This window comes from Corvus hawaiiensis, chromosome 3, assembly GCF_020740725.1.
Source record: "Corvus hawaiiensis isolate bCorHaw1 chromosome 3, bCorHaw1.pri.cur, whole genome shotgun sequence".
NCBI classification, from domain to species: Eukaryota; Metazoa; Chordata; class Aves; order Passeriformes; family Corvidae; genus Corvus; species Corvus hawaiiensis.
This window is the reverse complement of record NC_063215.1, coordinates 15,014,859-15,035,958: the sequence shown is the minus strand read 5'-3', so window position 1 is coordinate 15,035,958 and position 21,100 is coordinate 15,014,859. Positions and strand designations below refer to the sequence as shown.

General features: G+C 41.8%; 1 long non-coding RNA gene across 1 annotated transcript; it reads right to left on the bottom strand.

The window, feature by feature from the left end:
- Nucleotides 1–875: 875 nt before the first annotated feature.
- LOC125323999 lies at nucleotides 876–19,972 on the bottom strand. The gene is made up of 3 exons (XR_007202748.1): nucleotides 19,962–19,972; nucleotides 14,855–14,863; nucleotides 876–1,113 (listed from the first exon to the last, which is right to left on the bottom strand). It is a non-coding gene; the product is annotated as an uncharacterized LOC125323999 (long non-coding RNA).
- Nucleotides 19,973–21,100: the final 1,128 nt, after the last annotated feature.

Sequence of the window (21,100 nt, the reverse complement as noted above, 5' to 3'; positions counted from 1 at the left end):
ACTGCAGTCACAGATAAGGTATCTAAATTAGGCTAGCTGAATCCAGTTCTTTAAGTACCAATGTTCCCACTGAAGTTAATGGAAATTGAGTCTCTTTACAGGAATTAACTTAGGAGTTTAACCCAAGTCCCAGAGGAAATTTGTAGTAGGGCTGGAAGTAGGATCTGCCAGATCCAATCTTAGGGCTACAGTCAGTTACCATACTTTGGCATCTAGTGAGTGGCCTTTGGTGTGCCTGAGGGTGCATAGCTCTGAGTGTGACAGAGACCCAAGACTTGGATCCTTCTGGACTGAACCAAGAGGAGTACCCTTGGTCATCTCAAAAGAGTGGTAGATGCCTTTTTGCAAGACTGAGCTCCAAGTTTTCACTGCAGAATTTGAGAAGATACAAGCTATTTCTGAAGGGCATAAGGGCTTTATTAGCTCAAAAATGCAGCAGGGCTTTTTCCTTTCCCTCTTTGTGGGAACCTAGAATGCAGAGAATATTTCTCTGCCTGTTTTGAAAGGTTTTACCCCCCTGGACATTACTGGTTTTGACCTTTATCCATGGGAAAATTTGCCTAGCCTCTGGGAAGAATTTGAATCTACAATGGTGTGAATTAGGTGATAGAATACTATGTGAGATTATCACAGGGTGAAAAATTTAGAGTTGTTAGGTCTATTTGCATAGTAAATAGATAGAAGTAGAAAACCTCAAAATGGAGGATAAGTTGTAGTTAAAAGCTTCTTTCTTCTTCTTCACTAACTCCATATTTTGCAGCAATAGTGGTTTGGGATGATTGGATAAAGAATTCCGCAGTTCCTGTCTACGTGATTTAGGAACTTGTTGGACATTGGTAAAAAAGTGAAAATATCTTGCGTTTTAAGTTTTCATTGGGTAATTTACCTTTAAAAAGGCTGTGAAATCTTGATAAGTTGTCTTCTTGCTGCATTCTCTGCTCTGTGCTATGTATAAGCCATGCCAGTGGCTTGTACTCCTTAGATAAGAATTAATAAACACCTATCTGGAGACTGAGAAGCATGAAGTCCCATTCACCTCCTTTTTTCTCCTGGCAAAAATCTGAACGTCTCCCCCATCAGGGAAGACAACAATTAATGACACGGACAGCGTTACTCTTGATCAAGTTCTATTTATGGTCAGTATTCTCACTCCATGCCCCCACTTTGTCAGACCTGTGATGCTCTAATTTTAGTAACCAAATGCAAGAAACTACTTTTACCTGTTCAATAGTTTCTTTATCATAAAACACCAAAAATGGCACTTTCTTTCAAACCAGCCTTACTGGTGAATTTGTGGTTTCTTCACTCTTCACTAATACATATGAAAACCAGGCATCTTCTATATCTATATTAATTAACAGTTACAAGAGCATGTGTCATGGGTTAGCAAGCATAGGCCCAGAAGTGATGTTCTTGCAAAGGGGTGCTTACAGCTTCCTCTGTGACCTGACCTGACAGAACCTATCAGCTGGCCAGTTTGAATATGGACAATTCTTTAAGCTACTTAAAATTGTGACCGCCTCTGTGATGCACACTTAAGAATAGACAAACCTCGCCCCCCCAGCTCTCTCTTGTTTCCAGTGCTGGCACTGGTGGCTGTGGGCCCCATGCGGGGCCAGCAGGCCTGGCCCAGGCCCTGCTCGGGCCAGGCCAGGCCGGGCCACGGCCATCCTGGAGCCGATGGGCCCTGTTCCACCCGCAGAACCCCCCCACAGCCCTGCTGTGGGCAGCTGGAGGGGCTCGGCTCTCCTCTCCATGTGTGGCCAAGATTCATCTGAAGCTGCCCTGCAGCCCGGCAAAAGATCATGTGACCAACAGCCATAAGTGAAATTCCAGCTGCAAGGCCTAGGTGAGATTAACCCTTTTATTGCTGTGAAGAGCTGAAAATGTGAGGGAAGAGAAAGAGGAGATGCTTAAAGCTGAAATTCTGTTGTGATGCTATGATATATCAGAGTACCCGTTGTAATTTCATGAAGGCATGGGGGGTGGAGCGTTCAACTTGTACTTGTGAGCAAAAGCACCTGCACTGAGATAGGCAGATGCTAAAGCAGCTGTAATTTCATGAGAAATTTGAACAGGGAGAGATGGAAGCAATGAGGACTTTTGCTCCAAATGGGAAAGGAGAAAACCTCAGTTCCTAGACATGCTCCCAGAGATAGTCCTAGAGATGAAGATGAGGAGGACCCTTTTCTCCCAGGGAAGGAGGAGGGCCTCTGTTCTTAGAGATGAAATGCTCCCAGAGATGCGTGAAGAGAACTTTTATTTCTGAATGGCTCAACCTTAAAATTTTACCCCAGTAATTTCAAGAGTGGGCCCTCAAAAGCAGTTGTGGGAAAAGCTGCAAGTCGTGGGAAGGAACTCACATGCAAACAGAGAACCAAGCCGGGCGGCTGTCTCATTGTGATAATGTTTTCATAGCATGGACAAGAGAGACTCCTCTTCCTACATGGACTGAACAAGGTTATTATGGAAGTGATAAACAGACTGAACATCTCAAGGGTTCTCTTCTTACATTGTCACTGGGAGAAGGGAGAAAGGTGGGAGGGGGAGGAGAAGTGTTCTGAAGGTGTGGTATGATTTTTTTTTCTCTTTTAGGTCTGTTAATAAACTTCTTTATATTCTTTCAAGTTTGGTGCCTGTTTTGTGTTTCTCCGAATTCTTATCTCACAGAAGGTAAACAGTAATGAGTATTTTGGGCCAAACCACTACACTAAATTGGTGTTTCTGCCTGGTTACAAACCAAACCCACTAGAGCATGTTACAAATAGGACCACTTGTTGCTTAGGCCACAGGTCTGGGGGATCAAGATCCAGTCTTTCTCATTATTTTCTTGTACAATCATGACTACTTTCCTTTTGGTAATGGGTGAATCATTTTGATCTGTATTTCAATTACCAGCAGTAGATCAATGTGAGGAAATGTTGTGAAGAACCAGAAACTAAATGAAACTGTGTTGTGTCCTTGTGCCATGCAGATATAGCAATTCATGCAAAAGCTGCTTGGGGTAGCACAGCGGGGTCTCAGGTGATGCAGACAGCCAAGCTGGTCCATATGCAGTCTTGCAGGGATGTGGCTCAGCGGGGACAGCCATCTCTGACCTGTCTGCACCCAACAGGTCTCCCCTACCTTCTCTGAATAGATCAGGTCCGGGTTTCTGGGAGCACTAATCCAAGACCATGCCCTAGACATGCTGCAGCCAGCCATGTCTTAGGGATCAGGTACCAAGAACTGAAATTCATGCTCACTTACTGCAGCCAGTCTGGGCTCCGTCCACTACCGAAAGAAGAGCTGGGGTAGCTCAGCATATTACAGGATTAGTCTCAGTTGCCTAAACCAGAGTTATTTTTCTCCCACTTTCCCAGCCCTCTCTAGCTCTCTAGGTATCAGCTATTATCTTTTAATAGCTTTAATAGCACTATTGTTGTTCTTCTTTAGCAAGGAAAGAAAATCCATAATCCAAGCTGTCTGAAAATTGCCAGATAAAATGTTTGGAGAAAATTGCCACCCACATCCTGTATTCCTCTGCAAGCTATGGGAGCATTTCCGGCACTTGTACAAGACAAGAGAACATGTGTATTTAAAAATGCAGATACTTACATTTGAACATAAATATAATAATGCAGATAGGAACACTGGATAAGCAAGTGTTTATATGTGATTTTAAACAGCTATCAGGATACACATGCTAGTCATTCAGCCTTTTAAACATGAACCTTGCACCTTAATTTTCCTTGTATCTCGTAATGCTTATATGAAATTACAAAAGGAGGTAAAGCTACTTACTTGCATAGAAAACAATCAGACTTGCAGAAGCCAAAGTCTTGGTACTCAAGTATATGACACTGAACATCTGGCCTTGTATTTTGGCAGTCTGGTAAAAGCAGTCTGATTTCCTAGTTAGAATAAAAACAGTCAATGGAAAACCACTCAGAATGGAATAATTGATCTGTCTAGATAAGGATTTTGGATATCTACCTTTAAATTCATCTGTTTGAAAACACTGGATGCCACGTTTGTGTCCAACACAGTGGTGCAACAGCACAGTTAAGGGTTGCTACTGTGCAAGTGGGGGTGAGTTCACATGCCCATTCCACTGCTGGTATGGGTGATAACAGATAGCCAGAATGTCAGTGCTAGTCATATATTCATAGCTCTGGCCAGTAGGACTGACTCGTAGCATTAATTCCGCTAAAAGTAATTGTTATTGCAGAATTACAGACTTCCAAGAGAAAATATTAGCTCCTAAAAAAATCACATGTCAAGCTAGCTTTTTTAGCTCTAACCAGCTGGAAATCAGTAAAACCAGTCTCTATTAAATAACCCAAACAATTTTAGCCTTTCTCTTAGACCCTGTCTCTGATACATCCCAAGACAACAGCTGAGATCAAGAAAATGCCGTTCATTTCATTCTTCAGATGGTGAGAAATATACCTGTGGTAAATGTATTTTGTATTGCCCAATATTGCTCCCAAACTATGGGTATATTTTCCCTGAATGGAGAGGTGGTCTTGAGTTCCACTCCTGCCCTTCATCCCTGTCCAGTTGCTTAAATTATAACTAAGTTGTCAATGGGCAGCAACAACCTGTTCTGCATTCATTTCAGTTATTCAGTGTATTCCAAATCTTGGTTACATCCATTATCACTTATTGCCACAGACATCCAAAATTTCAGTGCATGGGGAATTGTCTCCTTCATTACAGGTTTGTAGATTTTAGCAGTAGTCTTCCCTGCCAGGCCACACAAAATATTGCACTTTATAGGGTAATAGCATCCTTAAAAGAAGGAAATACACCACCTTTTTAGTTCCACATATTATTTTTCCACAAACCATTGAGACATGACTAGTATTTCTGTTCCTCTTCTCTACTCTTCTTTCTGAGTACTTTTCTTTCCAAGGCTTTAGGAAATGCCCCATTCTGCTTCTAAACTGCTCATAAATAGGTTTATTTCCTAGAAGTTTTATGAATTTTAGGCAATCTAATAAATATTTTTGGCAAATCTGTTTATATTTTAGCTTTCAGAAATGGGTTAGCCTGAATGCTGTCTAATGCTTCCGATATCAAAAATGTGGAATTGCAGCTGTAGAAAAGATCAGTTAAGTAGGGTTTCTGTCCTCTTACGGGATTACCTATCCTTTCTAAACTGGGAGCCCCTTTGGCTGCCAGAGGATCCCGACAACATCTGAGCTATTGGCATGAGGTGGACTAAGATGACACAGGGCTAATTGTAGTTCTCTGTGTTTCTGGCACTGGAAGTCAAGCAGGGTACTTGCTGAAGCATCTAAAATGGTTCCAGGTGCCTATGTGTGGGCAAGTGAACCTAGTCCTGAAATTCAATACAAGTGAAAGATGGTCAGTCAAGTTGGAAGAACTTCACCCAACTTCCCCTCAGAGTGTGACATCGGATTTAAAGAAGATTGCCCCTGTGCTTTGCTGTGGACATAAATCTATAGAATCGACAGAATCCATCCCCTCATCCCACCAGCAGAGAATCAAAGATGGGTATGGCTTTCCCAGTCTACATAGAGGCATGAGGCCTCTATGCCATCTTCTCAAGGCAGTATGAGAAGGCCAAATGGAATCCCCAAATGGATTTAATCTTGTGAATTAAAGTAGAGCCTGGCTCTACTCATGGCTGAGTTCTCTTTTACCTCTACCATCCTACTGACACCTGCACAAATGAGACAGGGAGAAGGCAATTCTTTCTGTTGGTCTAAGTTCGCACAGGAGCTGAATGGTCGTGCAAAAATCCCAAGGAATGGGATTAGAAGTGACATTTTCAAAGGTAAAAGGGAGCATTCTTGAGTAACTGCTTTCAGAGATTACCCAGCTCGTTCTTATGGTGGCCTTAGCCCAAGAGTACTCATGACAGATACTTAATTTCAGTCAGCATACTGTAGGTAACATTTGCTTTACACTTCCCAAGAGATCCCACTTTTAACATCTGCTTATGGCAGTTGTTAGAAGTTTTATTCATTCAGTTGAGCTTTCTGATGACAACAGGTGCCGCTGCTCTTCACAGTCAGCTGTGCCTCACGCTGTTCTTCAACTTCAGTGCTTTGGGATGTAAATAATCCCCTCAGTGCCTGGCCAATTGCACAGAACAGACCTGCAGTCCCTCTTGACACTGACAAAGTCATGAGATTCAGTTTTAGACAAAACATTCCAAATTCAGTTGTCCACATGCTTTGGGTCTGACAGGGTCATTGCTGTAATCCCATGGCAGGTTTATATTCTGCAGTGGCAACACAGCCACACTGAAAACACTTCCTAAGGCAGGTACTTCCAGCTTTTTTATGCCTCAGAGAGATCAGGCCCCAGATAAACAAGAACTTGTTTCATTTCTTACTCCAATAAGCTACTGTGAACAGCCATCTGCTTCTGCTTTGTCATCATAATCAATCCTGCATGTAATGGCATAGGTTTTTCTAAATGAAGAGAAATTAGGTAAGATGATGGTAAATGCTTTGATATAAATGAGGAGGGAAAGGTATCTGCAGAAGGTGGGGGATTTATCATTCATTTACAGGTTGTTTAACTCTTCCTGTTTACTCTCTCAATGCAGTGACAATGTCTGCTAGGATTTACCTTTAATCAAACTAGACAGAGCCTAGAGAATTTGTACCAGTTACATATAGTTCTGAATAATTCAACAGCTTTTGTGCAGTGCCTTTACTGAAATTAGAAATTGGAATGAAAGTTCTCATACAGCCCAAAGGAATGTTAAGATTGGCAATTAAGGTTTTTATGGAGACATTTTTGTGCAAGTAATAGAAAATGGCAATATGACTGGGAAATGGAAAAGTCTAACAAAAAGCGCAAAACAAAACAAAACCACAAACAAAACCCAACCAATAAATGAATCTATAATGTAACTGAAGTCCAGGAGGTAAAGCACAGGTATTACAACATAGTCTTAGAGTCAGCTGGGAACACAAACAAGACAACTTTTTGTTTTAATGGAAATACCTTTTCAAACACTCCTTCTCTTTGATTTTCAGCCAGCCCACTATATCACAGTGACTGTAAACACTCAGGCACCAAACACAGCTGTCAGGTGGCAGAAGGAAAGAGGTCCAGCAATATGGGTAAGCATCTCAAAAGGTTTCATCAAACTTTCCTGTCCGTAACTTGACTGTGAATCTGAGTTGACTATGTTTGTTTGCCATTTTGGCTAGCATCAAAGATTTAAAGATTGGTTTAAAGATTTGAGATCGGTTGGGTTTTCTTTGCTCATTCTTGCTTGAAACCTCACGTCTTAATCAAAAACACAGGTCAGATGCTTTGGACACATGTAACCAATGATTCTCTCAGGCTAAGGTTTTCTTTTAGGTATTAGCAATTCCATCCTGATGTAAGATTTATAGAAATTTGCTGTGTACCTGTCCCCAAAGAAAATTAAATGAACACAGTATAGGCAATGAATTAATGTGAATTCGTTGTCTTTTGGATACTGCTTGACCATAAAACCATTAAAACAAGCTGGTACTTCTATACAGCAACTTCAACATCCAGGCTCCAAGTGGTATTGACAAACATGCAATTCATCATGCCATGACTACTACATTTAGAAGACAGTTTATGTCCTTGAAAGCTTACTTACTTCCTTCAGGGATGTAATTTGTTCTAATAAATTACATTCTCTCTACTTAAAAGCCTACCTGAAGAATACATTTATTTTAACCTGAGCATGACAATTGTGTCTCTGTCACCAGGGTGGACTTTGCCACTGGAAATGGGAAGTCTGCTCTGCAGCAAGCAGTATTCCTGCTGTTTAAACCATGAGTCCTGTAAAGGGCTAGCTGGCCTTCTCTTTATGATTTCAGACCTGTATAGAAACATCTGCTACCAAAACATAACCTTTTGTGGATGGATTAAAACAAAATCCCAGTTGTCAGCAAATGTCTATTGATCCCTTCCTCTGGCTTTCAGACACTGTAAAGCTGTGGCTGTCAGATAAGACAAAATGAATGGGGACTTTTTTCCAATGCTAATAGCACTGTGAGGTTGCAGACTGTTGTCAGCTACTCACTCTTCTTATTCCTTACATCCTCTGCCCCAACTATTGTTTTTGGAGACTTTGCTGTCACTTACAATGCTTGGTCCACAAGCCAGTGCATGCAAATTTGGCACCTTGATGTGACATGGAGCAGGATGCTGAAGCCAGAACTGAAGGCCTGCCTAGGTAACTCCTGTTCTTGGTATGCAGGAGGGCAGTGAGAGCAAGCCTGAGTGAAGAACTGGTATATCCACCAGTGTTTGGGTCCACCCAGAATCAGAGCCAGGAAAGTACTGAAAGGAGAATGTCCCATGAGTGAGCCAGAAAAACTCAACATGTTTAACCCATGTGCTCCTTAAGCAGCTGTTACTGTGCTTGACTCTGAGCAAGTGCTGTGGTGGTAGGGAGAGTGAGCTGGCAGATGCAGAGCAAATCCCAACTCATGGAAAAAACTAAGGTGTCACTGCATTAGTTTATTTTTGTTACAGACAGATTTAACAAGTGGTCATCAGGTAGCATTTCCCAGTTTTAAAACCCAGTATTACCAATGACACTAGTGTTCCCCTTCTGCAATTGTATTAGTGTAAATGAACATTTGCTGTATGAGAAGGTCAAGTTATCCTGGTAATTAGAAGCTTTACTTTAGAGCATCTGTATCTCAGTTAAAACTCAGAGTAATGGTAGTATATTATTGTGGCTTAAGAGTCCTAACTGCAAGGGGTAGCGGTAAAAATATGCAGTGTAGTCCAGCTTGTTAACTGGTAATCCTTCAGCACATCCTCTCAGCTTTAAATCAGTGCATGTTCATTTGACATGGGGAAGCAGGTCCAGGTGGAGGAGGCCAAAGCTAGGGACCATGAAACGAGAAAAAAGAAATATTTTCACTGTTCAATTCCTACTTTGGCAAGATTTTGAGTCCCTGCAAAAGGATTCATAGATATGTTAGCAGTGGCAGGACACTCAAAGCTGCTGCTCTGTGAGCAATTAAGAAGGACAATCAATGTTTTCCCTCATACAGCAAGTACCATGGTCCAAGGCAAGATAAAAGAAAAATAATCAAATTTTATGATCTGATAAAGAAATTAAGTGAATGAGAAAGGCACTGGCTATGACAGCTAGTTTTGTTTAGCAAAGATTACTAGGGGTTTTTTTGTTGTTGTTGGTTTTGTTTGTTTGCTTTTGTGCTGGGTTTTTTTGTTGTTTTGGTTTTTTCCCTAAAAGAGCTTTGTCATTTAGTTCCTCACTTGACAGTACCTTTCTGGTGGCCACTCAGTGTCCTTTTATAGCAAGGAGCTGGTATATGAAACCCTGTGGTGTGCTTAGGGAATTTATTGTGCTGTAGAAATGCTGAGACTGTAACACCTGAATTTTCAGAAAGGATTTAGGAAATAAAACTGTATTATTATGCTAATGTCTATGCACCACCAGATTTCCTTCCAAAATACTGCTGAGAACATATAATCCGAGAAAAATAAAATAATCACCAAATAATGGACTTGTATTCTTAGACAAGAAAAGCTTCTCAAGCTTAATCTGGAAAAATAAATCTCCTTTCTTCTAACATCTACTTGTTATTTTCCTACACCAGAGACCAGACACACACTAGGAAATTCACTGCTAGTTCCGAATAGAATAAAGTTGTTTACCTAGTGGTAAGAAGTGTACATACTTTGGGAAGGATAAAATGTATCCTTCATATTTTTCAGTTACTCAAAAAAGTTATTTATAGATCCACAGCAAAGAAACTATTTTGTTCAACTGAAGCATCCAACAACTGACAGTAAATATCAACCTTTACACTTCTAAAAAGAAAAAAGCTTCTAAATATGACAAAAGAAAATTTCTTTCCCTAATTCCCACTACGTGTGAGAAGACAGATGAGATGTGTGGGAGCAGTGTTTATTTTGGTGACTTTTCCTTCCTGGGCACCTGTTACAGCTTTAGCTGAGAGCCTTCAGGAAGGCTGGGGAGAAGGGAGATGCTCCCCTGAGTGAAAGATGGAGAAGGAAGTGGTGAGCTCAGCAGCCGGCCTGTTTTGTACTCTAGGTGGGATCAAAGGATATGCACAACATTAGGCTGAGTCTTCTTTCTGCTTCTATCCTTCTACTTTCAAGAGGAAATCAGTGATTTCTGTTTCCTTCTGGGGCAGAAGCTGACTTGTTCCACGAATGTGCAGAGCAGAGGTAGCAATGTGAGACACAGCATCACTGCACCACAGAACACATGCCCAGTGCTAATTTTTCCTCATTGCTTTGACACAAGACATCCCTTTTCAATGTGGATCAGTGGTAAAACATGAGTCTGTGCAGAGCTGGACCCTGCAGAAGCAGATCATGAGCCTGGCAATGAGTGAGGAGGCTGCAGCCTCAGGGATACTGTGCTGTCCCAGAGGTAACTTCAGATGGGTACTTTTACTTTCATCCTCATAACCTGGAATTTCTAGTGACTCAACATCTCTAAAATGTGTAGTGTCAGTGCTGGGCTTAGGGATATTTATTCATTCAAATTTGTTTGATGCCAAAGAGCCATTGGAATAATCCATACATCTCCCCTTGCAGACACACTCACATGAGTTTTGTTTACAAACTGAAGAAATGGTTGTTATTTATGCAAAAGTATTACAGGTTACCATGTGAATAAAAGGCTTTAGCACATGAATCATGAGGTCATAAAATACCAGGTGGGGAGGGACCCCAAGGATCATCTGGTCCAACCTTTCTTGGCAAAAGCATAGTCTGGACAGGATGGCCCAGCACCCTCTCCAGCTGAATCTTAGAAGTGTCCAATACTGGGGAATCCACCACTACCCTGGCAAGGTTATTCCAATGCTTGACTGTTCCCCATTGTGAAAAATTTTCCAATTGTGTTTCATTGGAATCTCCCCAGGATTAGCTTGTACCTACCACCCATTTTCTTTTCCATGTGACTCCTTGGAAAAGGAAGTCTCCATTTGCTCTGTATCCACCCTTTAAAAATTGGAATATGGTGATAAGGTCTCCTCTGAATCTCTTTTCAAGACTGAACAAACCCAGTTCTTTCAGCCTTTCCTCATATGGCAGGCTGCCCAGTCCTTTTATCATCTTTGTGCCCTTCTCAGGATCCTCTCCAGCCCGCCCACATCCTTTTTTGCAGAGCAGGGGCCAAAACTGAACGCAGTGTTCCAGATGTGACCTGACAATCAGTGAAAAGAGTGGGACAATGACTTCTTTCTGCTGGTGCTGCCCCTGTTGACCAGCATCATGTTGGTTTTCTCTGCCGCAGCAGCACAATGTTCACTCTTGAGCTGTTGTCCCTCAGGGCCCCCAGGTCCCTTTCCTGGAGCTGCTCTCAGACTGGTAGATCCCAGCCTGTGCTGCACTCCCGGACTTTGCTTTCCCAGGACCTTACGCTTGCCCTTGCTGAACTTCACAAGGTTCTTGTCAGCCCACTCCTCCAGCCTGTCCAGGTCTTTCTGCAGGGTGGCTCTCCTGTCCTGTCCCTACTCTTGATTGCTATGCATTCTTGGCTGCTTCTTGCTCATTGCTGGAAAAATTTCCCAACTACCTGAAAAAAATCCCAATAATTCAATGGTACCTGTGTGTGTAATTGTAATACTGATAGATAATAAGTAGTGATAGTGCATATATTTGAAGAAAACCAGGACCATCTTGCAAGCAAGTTGTGAGCAGGAAAAAGAGCAAAATGACTGAAATAATATTCTGTATTTAAATTGGGAGAACTCTTTGTAATGAGTTTATGGTAAACAGACAAGGGAATATCACTTCCTCAGTTATTTGAAATATGCAGCAAGTTTTGAAACGATGTCTGGACCCACCTGTGTTTACATTCTGTACTTATAGTCTTTAGATTACCTACCTGCTTTTTGAAATGCTGATTTGGAAGCTTTTATATCATTTAAAAACCAATTTACTGTCATCAACAAGTAACCCGAGACAGAGTTCTTGCAGAATACAGCACCAAATTATTAAAGTTCTTAACTTACACAATGACTCAGTTTAAGAGAATTTTTCACAATGTGTGTGCAACAATTACGTATTTGAGAAGTTTGTCAAAAAATCACCCATTTTGATGGAATGTTATGTTTTGGTCCAAAACCCAGCAAATGCCAACTTCTTCAAAATGAAATTTGGTAAAAAAAATAAAGGTAAGGAGGAATGAAAAGCATTATTCAAATTAAGGAATGAATACAGAGGGAATTTAAAATACACTCCATCCTATTACCCTGTTGATCTGAAATGCAGTTTTGATGGACCATTCTGCTCTGGTGCTGTAGAAGAAATCACTTTCCAGATGTCTTGGTTTGAAAGACAGGTGTCTGCTAAGGAAGGCAGAAGCCTCCCTTGGAATGGCAGATGCAACCCCCTTCCCTCCGAGTTATTATAATTTTGAAATCGAGGGGGCTTTTAGGCAAAGATGTGGAAAATAGGAATAACAGTTCTTTACTATTATATATATAACCAGTCAAACAAACAGCAATAACTATGGCAATAACAGCAAACAATCACAAACCCAGTGCCAGCCTTCTCGGCTGTCGGGCCCTTTCCCCTCGGGTGCAGTTCCGCTCGCAGCCGGCAGGGGCGCTGGCGGCTCCCGGTGAGCAGGGCAGGTGCGATGGGTCCCCCGCGGCTGCAGGGGGCGCTCCGGAGCGAGCTCGGGGAGCACGCGGCACCGGTGCCCTGGGATCCCGGGAAGGGATGGGACAAAGGAGCTTCACAAACCCCTGGGTCCGGCCAGACCCTCAGGAACAGCAGGCTGGAATGGCAGGGACAAGCACAAATCCCAGGTGGCAGAGGAGATGTATCCAAACGGAGAACCCCCCCGGAGGTCTGGGCAGGCAGGGTGAGCACGGCTACAACGCAGCGAAGGCTCGAAGCAGCAGCGGGGCAGGGCGGCCACAGCCCGGCTCCGAGCGGAGCAGGGAAGGCGGGCTTGGGATCCCGGGGCTGCTCCAGCAGGAAAAAAACAGCTGAAGAAGCAGCAGCTTCCCTCTCTCTCCAAACACCAGACCGACTGCCCACACACCCAGGTGAAACAAAAAGAGCAGCCAGGTCCTTTGTTTTTCTTAAATACTCAGCCATTTGTTCCCCTAGCAACATGTATAGGGGAAAAATTCCTTTAACAGAGAAAAAAACCCCAAAAAAACAGGAGAGCTCCTAAAAAACCCCAACACCAGAAGATGAAATTCAGATGTTCCCATAAAAATATATTAATGTACAAGGTGTATAGAGATGTGTCATGTGTGAGGTACCTCAGTTTTTGCTCTGGCCTTACAACTGTAACAGGTACATACTGGAAATATCAGGTATTAATGTTGCAGTGCTGCAGTTAGAAACCAGTTGTGGTTGGAGCAGTGAAATGTGTTTTTTTTATTATAGGATCCTAATTCCCCTTTTCATTGCATTTGTACTGACACAAAAGGAATTTTGGTTGGTGTTTTACAGATTTTCGGTCACTTTTGAGATCAGAGTCCATGCATGGTGGATGGATCGGCTTTGTTACTGTTTGATGTAAAGAGCATTTTCATTACACCCATGGGTTCCTCAAAGGACATTCTTTCCTTTTGAAAAATATACTCAGGGACAACAATTGAAGATGATTCCAGCTTAATAAGAAGTGAGAGGCTACAGAGAAAACAAAGGCAATAGCTAGTGAAAATCTATTTGGAGAATGTTGACTTCTTCTCATGCCCTTGGGCTATATGTACAGAAAGTATCCTTTTCTCTCACAAATCCCATCTGTCATTCCCAATTTCTAAGAAAGGGTCTGGCAAGGAAATGTGAAGAATCTCATAAGTGTTAGAATTACTGGTGTTGTACACTGGAAATAGAACAGATAATTTTTTGACAGAAGAGATTCATGTTAGATAAATGCAGTTCAGTTAAATAGAAAGTTGCCAAAAATGCAATAAAAACACTTAATCAAGCTACACCCTTGTGTTGAAAGAAACTGTTTTCATAATATCAAAATATATTTATCTCTGTAGCTAAAATGTTTAGTTGAGGTTTGTAATTTCAATTTTTTTTATTTTGGCCTTGTATTGTACTAGCAGCATTGTATTTATAACACAATATCAGAATGTAATATTTAACATACAGTGTATAAACATTTTCACAATGTAAAATTTTAGTGTTGCTAAACTAAAGATTCCAAGGTCCTATATTTAGATTTGTTTGACATGATGCAGGGAAATTTTTAAGATGCAGATTAGTTTTTCCTTCCTCCTGCATCTCAACAGAATGTCAGGGTATCAGAAATTCCTAGAAAATGTTATGTATTTTGTAAAGGTCTAGTTAAAATTAATTAATGTTAGTCAATCTTATCAAGGAAAAGGACTACAAGAGATGAGTGAAGACTAAACAGTAAATGGTTAATTATTAAATGAATTGTCACCAGCTCTGAAACAGAAGTTTCAAGCAGATGTGTGAAGCTGGGGAGCAGGGGTGGTGTTCCCCACCTATGCAGTGTCAGCATGCAGTTCTTCATGCACATATATCAGGAATTTATTGCAAAACATATAAAATTACACAGTACCTGATTTTGCCTTCAGTACACAACCAGTCTAAGACCAATATGAGAGAAGAACCCAGCCATGTATTAATTAATGATTGATTATTTAGATTATTCATGGTGCTACTGGTATATCCAGCTCTGCTGTCAAATAAGCCAAAGGCAAACCCCCTGTTATGAAACATTGACAACTGCATTTAAAACCTCAACCATGGTCCAAAACCATTTCCAAATACAGGCAATTAAATCCCTTAATATTTGTATGTATAAGATCTGATAATTATGTATTTTGGCCACATTTACGGGGATGTTTACAACTAGCACCTGACCTCAAATGTATGGTAGTACCCATACTTACTGCAAAATAAAGGAAATCTGCTTTGAGATTTGAGCTATTTTTGTAAGACTATTTTTTATGAGATCAGCTAAATACTGAAGTATTTATCATGATTGGAATAAAGTTTTACATTTGTAGAGCCAGAGGCATTATGGTTTCTACTCTGATCTTTAGCACAGTGCTATTTTCTGTCAGGATAGGAATTTTTACGCTGATTTGTGGGATGTGTCCCAGTGATTTGTGGTACGGTGTGACTGTGGATGTCCTGACCAGGGAAGGAGTTCCTTTTCCTGGTGGTTCTGTTACTGCATAGTCTCAATAATGTGCACAGAAGCCTAAAGAAAAGAGTAGAGAGGACTGAGCAGTTAAAACTGGGTATAGGGTACAGGGGAGATAATTTCCATTAAGGGGAGTTTTAATGTCATTGCTGTTATAGGCAAGGACTGCTTTCTCAAGGTCACCCAAGAGAAGTCACAGGGTGGTTGAAATCCTCTGCCAGAAGCAAGGAGCCCCTGCCTGTCCTGTGATTAACTGTGTTATCACAGCAGCAACTTGCAGTGGAGCTTGGCAAAAGCGATGAAGTCCTCGTTACTCATTGGGAGAGAGCAATTGAAAATGACAGAGAATGGTAATAAGGAAAGGTTTCAGCAGCAGCATTTCCCATTCATCACTGAGGTTCCTTTCATCTTCTTAGCCCTTTTTTTTTTTTGGGCCCAATGGGATACCTTGGATTCCGTAGTCTCATCTTTGAGGACACTACTAGTGCATACATGGATGGTGTTGCTCTTATCACATTGTGAGAATGGGCTTACGACTCTACCCTGATAAAAAAGTTATTTAGTATGCAAGATGTCAATACAGTGTTAAATTAAACAGCACATAGTAATGAAAGGCATTCAATTTAGTAATGTTAAATGAAATCTTCACTGAGCAGAACCAATTATTGTATAAAACAGAATGGATAAAAGGCTTGACTCATCCATTGTCTAGACAAATCACTTAGAAATATGTGGGTTAGCTTTAGAGCCATTCAGACAATTTAGAAGCTTATCTGTAATCTGTTTGTCAAATTAAAAATGTTTTTCTTTGACTCCTTTGTAAGCTATTAAGAAATATGATGTGTTGCCAAACAGCTTAAGATAAGTAGCAAGAAGGCAAAAGACTTGCCCAGTGGCAGATGACAAATCCAGAGTAGCACCAGGAAATAATTCCTGACAGATTGCTTGTCCTCCAGAAAATGTAGTTTTGATTGACTTAAAACTCTTTGTAAATTCCACTTAAATTCAGCAAACATTTTTGCTAAGCAAAGCTAAAGAACACAGGCAAAAAGGGAGATGCTGAAAGCAGTTTGTCTAGGAAGGGTCACAAAGAGGTTTGGACTTCTTTTTTCAAAGGCAACAAGAATAAGAACATGATCCCATCACTTCTGAAAGCAGTCATTTGAACACCAAGGGAAGGGGAAAGCACATTTGATGTTCTCCTTTCTCTGATCTATAGTGGAAATGTTTACTGATAAAAAATTACTTTCATCACCACAAATTTGCATGCTTTAATGCTTCCACTCTATGCCAGCTGTGCAAGCAGAATGCCGGCCAGGGAATACCACATCCTCCAGTCCCTGACGGCCTTCCTGGCCACAAGGCAGGACAGTCACTGTCACAGGAGATGGAGGGAGCAAGCCCATAGAGCCTGCAAGCTGTGGGAGTCACTGTCAGCAAGGGGCTCTGGGGCATGCTGCCACAGCCCTCAGTCCTGCAGGGTTTAATGAAGTCAGATGTTCACAGGATACCTCCATGGGTAATTGCGTAATTGTGAAAAGATGAACTCTGCCTCTGCTTCTGCCTACTCACCTTCCTCTCCTTCATCTTCTACCACTCACTGAAAGAAGGAAAATTATAGCTGTATTTACAAGAGCCTCTGAGAATTGCAGGCTTTGCTGAAGCCTGTATTTTCCTTTCTGCTGCCATGTTTTCTAGAATCAATGAAAGTATTTTATTTTTTATTTCTGTTTCAGCACACTGATTAAATGTTTTCTGGTTTTTTTTCCCCAACAGGTTTTCTTTACAGCTTTTTCACACTAGAAAATATTACATATATTTTCTTCTTCTTTGAGCACACATATAGGAGTACCTTTGACCATGTTAACTATGAATTATTTGATTTTATTCCTCATTTTGATTGGACACAACAAAAATGTTTATATAAAAATACCTTCTACTTTTAAACGGTACATGTTAAATTGCGAAACAAGCTCCTCTTTCAAAGAATTAGGAACAATAGCCTGTGCAGAGTATTATTAATCACTATTCCAACTCCAAGCTGCAGTGTTGAATTATTTTAAAGAAAACACATAAAACCACATTAAAAACCTCTGCCCCATCAGTCTTAGAAACTGGCTGCTAAAACTTAGGAGACAGTCTGCCCATTGCATTTCCTTCTCTGCTGTCACCGTCTTGGTCTTTTCTTCAAGTCAATTACTGGTAACGATATCATTGGTAGTGATGGGAATGTTTGTCTTTGGGAAGGCTGGGCCCATCACTTCACCAGTGCCACCAGCAAGACCCTCTTACACTCGTCCCTGTACCATTTACAGTTGTCTGCTGGGCAATCCCTCACTCGAGCTGGCGAGGCTGCTCCAGGGAAGCTGCCAGGCAGCAGCACCAGCATGTCATGTGTCCTGCAGGAAATTATATGCAGCAAGTCATGATAAAAGTCAACAGTGGGATTGCAGAGGCAAACACTCAGAGCTGGGAAGTGCCAGAGCTGAGGTCACCCTTGCAAACTGCATTGAACCACCTTGTGCCTATTCACTCTGATACAGCCCCTAATTTACATGTGCACATGCAAATTTTTGGACCGTGGCCATACTCAATGTATATGAAATTCTTAATTTTTCAGTCATTGTCTCTGCAACTGTAGCCTTTTCACCTCATTTTTTGCTTTCCTTTGTACATGCAACAGCATTCAAATCTTCTGATGGCAGTGTTTAAGAGCAAGAAACAAAATTCCAGTCCTTCCTCAAGACACAGTGATGCTGTAAATAAGTCAAGGTTCTTAAATCTTTTACAGCATCTCCAACTCCCATCCTATTCGTGGCTCACTGATATGCTTGATTTGAACCCATGTGTTAGCTGCTTACAGTGAAGGTTGCATTTTATTTATTTGAAGTAAATTACCTTAAATCAGAGATTTGGCTGTTGTCCTGAGTGGTCACTTAAAGCAGGTCTAATTGTACAGGAAAATAGACTCATTAATGTCAAATGGAAAAAGGTCAATTGAAATTTGCAGCAAGCTATTACTAGCCCTTTAATAAGGTATTAATTAAAAGATCTGATACAATAAACTGCCTATGTATAAATATTGAACTTGAAAAAAACCAAAAGTAGCTAAGAGAGGGGAAAATAAATTGGGAAAAGACTTGTTTGAAGTAATAGTCTTGGAGAAATATGTACATGTGCTGGAAACAGAGACACATAAAACCAGATTTACAAGGTGAGTGTGTCTGTTATAGTCTAGATACCCATCTCAACTCAGCCATTTCATAACCTCTTGTTCTTAATATATCAGTCTGAAGGAAGTCTAATATATTGAGAAACATCATACAAAGTATTAAAAAAAGTAGAGAATTTGTTTCTCTAGCTTTACATTTGAGGGACCCTTCTTTTCCCACATCAAGGGATTTAAAAGACTCATCTGTTGCCAGAAATAGCAGCAGTGGGCGATGGACATGTTTCAGGCTGAGGCTCAGATTCACTCCAGTAGCTCATGGCTACACATGCAAGACACGCATCAGTGCTGGGACCATGAGCTGCTGTCACTGCATCACAAAGGTTTCCTGCAGACAGTCAGTGCCCACAACACTCCTCTCCCACATGCCCTGGTGTTACAGTCCATGCCATCAAGTCATGCCCTGTGGCCCTTCAGATACGCTGGGGAGGTGCATGAGGTTGGTGCTGGTGCTATGGCAGTGCCACCAAATCCATGCTGGGAACCACAGAGCCCATGGGAATGCAATCCATGTGTTCTTGATGTGTGAAAACAGCTGGCTTTATTGTAGAGCATGTTATAAGGATAAAAGAAGGTGTGATTTGAAAATGGATTTGCAATATTGAGCTATAAAGGATAAACCAGCATATTGCAGTAGCTGGATTAACTTGCCAAAGAGGGTGTGCTGGATCTTCCAGTGCAGTTGTGAGGTTGCTGCACTAACCAGTAGAATCCTCCTTAGATTTGGAAACCCTAAAGGATTTTTACAGCAGAATCTTTCTTGAACCTCTTACTAAAGCTGGCTGTGGTAAAGTAGTCAGAATAGCTGCTCTGGATGATTTGTTCTTTCTGAAGCCCAGAATGACATCATTCATTGCTTCCCTTCCTTTCAGATTATCTGCTTCCCATTCCCATTTCTTGTGACTGGCATGAAGTAATTACATGGTGCTTTTTCTGTACAGAACCTTGTGCAGTCAGTTGAAGAAGTAGTGTCCGTTCAACTGGCTGAAAATTTTATCCCCACAGTACCCCAAGGAAAGGAGAAGGAGAAAGGTATTTCCATTCCCCATTCTCCTTTAGGTACCTGATTGGCTTTTCTATAGTACATTTGGATGACATGTTCTTGTCTCGAGCAGCTCTCCGTAGTCTGCATCTAGCTGAAAATAAGTGGTGTGTTAGATGCTGAGATCTCTTGCTGGATCTATCACAGGTCCAGTACTGCCAGTATAATTTAAAACCCAAACATGACACAACAGAAGTAGTGTGTGAGAGGGTTATACTGAATATAACCAGATTTACATGTGCCCAAGGATGTACCTGGGCATTGACGCGAACTGACAACTGGTCTCCATCTATCTTATGAAGCCCTTTTAGTCTGCAGCACTGGTTCTGCTTGCAAATGCTCTGTTGGGAATGGTCTCTGATGGCCACATGATGGCTAAGAAATGTCCATGTTAGCTGGTCAGCGTGGGCTGGATCTGTGTCAGACATGCTTTAGCTGTTTCTCAGTTGGACAGTCATAGTCAAGTCCCTAAACTTTCTTGAGTTTGTGCCTGATTTTGGAAGAAGGGAGAGGTCAGATGGTCCCAGGCACTGCAGGCAGGGCTGTGCTCAGTGCAGGCAGGGGCTGACTCCATCACAGCCTTCTTGCAGAGAGGCTGCCCAAGTCCTGCCTCTGTACTAAGCACCCCTCTCTAAGTGGAATCCAATCTTATCTCCCTCAGATTGGCTCCTAAACCATTCACAGTCCTTTCATGTACCACTACTGCCCATGGCTCTGTGGGGGACAGCTTGGTGCATCTGGCAGGAGGATAGAGGTGCTGGCTGGGATTCAGGAATGCAGTATGAGCCAGACTAGAGCTCAAGAGGAGCAATCTCTCTTCCCAGACTGGCACTAAGCCACTCAGGGGTAAATGTCCTTTCCCAAAAAGTGGTCAACAAGGGAGCCAAACCTTGAATGCCAGCATCCTCTGGGGACTGCTCTTACTACAGGTCCCTGTGCTGGACTGTGGGTGCTCTGTGCCACCCACATCCCTCATAGGACCCAGTGGGTCCTATCTATGGGGAGCCGCATCTGAGCTCCACCTACACCTTGTGGACCAAGCCCTGTTGGGGTTCAGCCCCACCCCAGGACATGCTGGGCACCCGTGCTGGCGCGGGGGCTGCATTTGGTGGGGTTGCCCAGCAACCCAGGAGCCCTTCCCTCGGGCTGCAGGGCTTGGTGTCCGGCTGAGCCTCCTCCTCCTCCTTCTCCCTGAAGGAGCCTGTCTGAACCACAGCCAAAACTTAACACAACTGTCAGCTCAAATCCATGTGTGGTTCTCTGAGCCAAAGCACCGACACAGAAAAAAAACCAACCCCTCCGTGTTTCTTGTTGGGTCTGTAGGAATTCAATTGCCAGCACATACTACTTTCAGCAGACACAGCACAGCTTGACCTGTTCACACAGGCAACGGAAGTTGAATTTAGGAGCCCTAGTAACTGCAGCAATCTGGTCATAAATGAATTACAGGGCAACAATTATCTATTGAAAATTTTAGATTAGAAAAGCTATTGAAATTTTTAGATTAGAGAAGCTTTCTTTTCATGGATGAAAAATGAATTAGTGAAATAAATTATTTGCTGCAAATTATTCTTCCTGCTCCTGTTGTTTGCTGATCTGCAATACATCTGATACAAAACATTCATCAAGCAAGCCTGTGTCACTCTTTTCAGCTACAAAAACAAGGGTTTAATTCATTATGATTTCCCTGACCGCTCTTTGGATCATT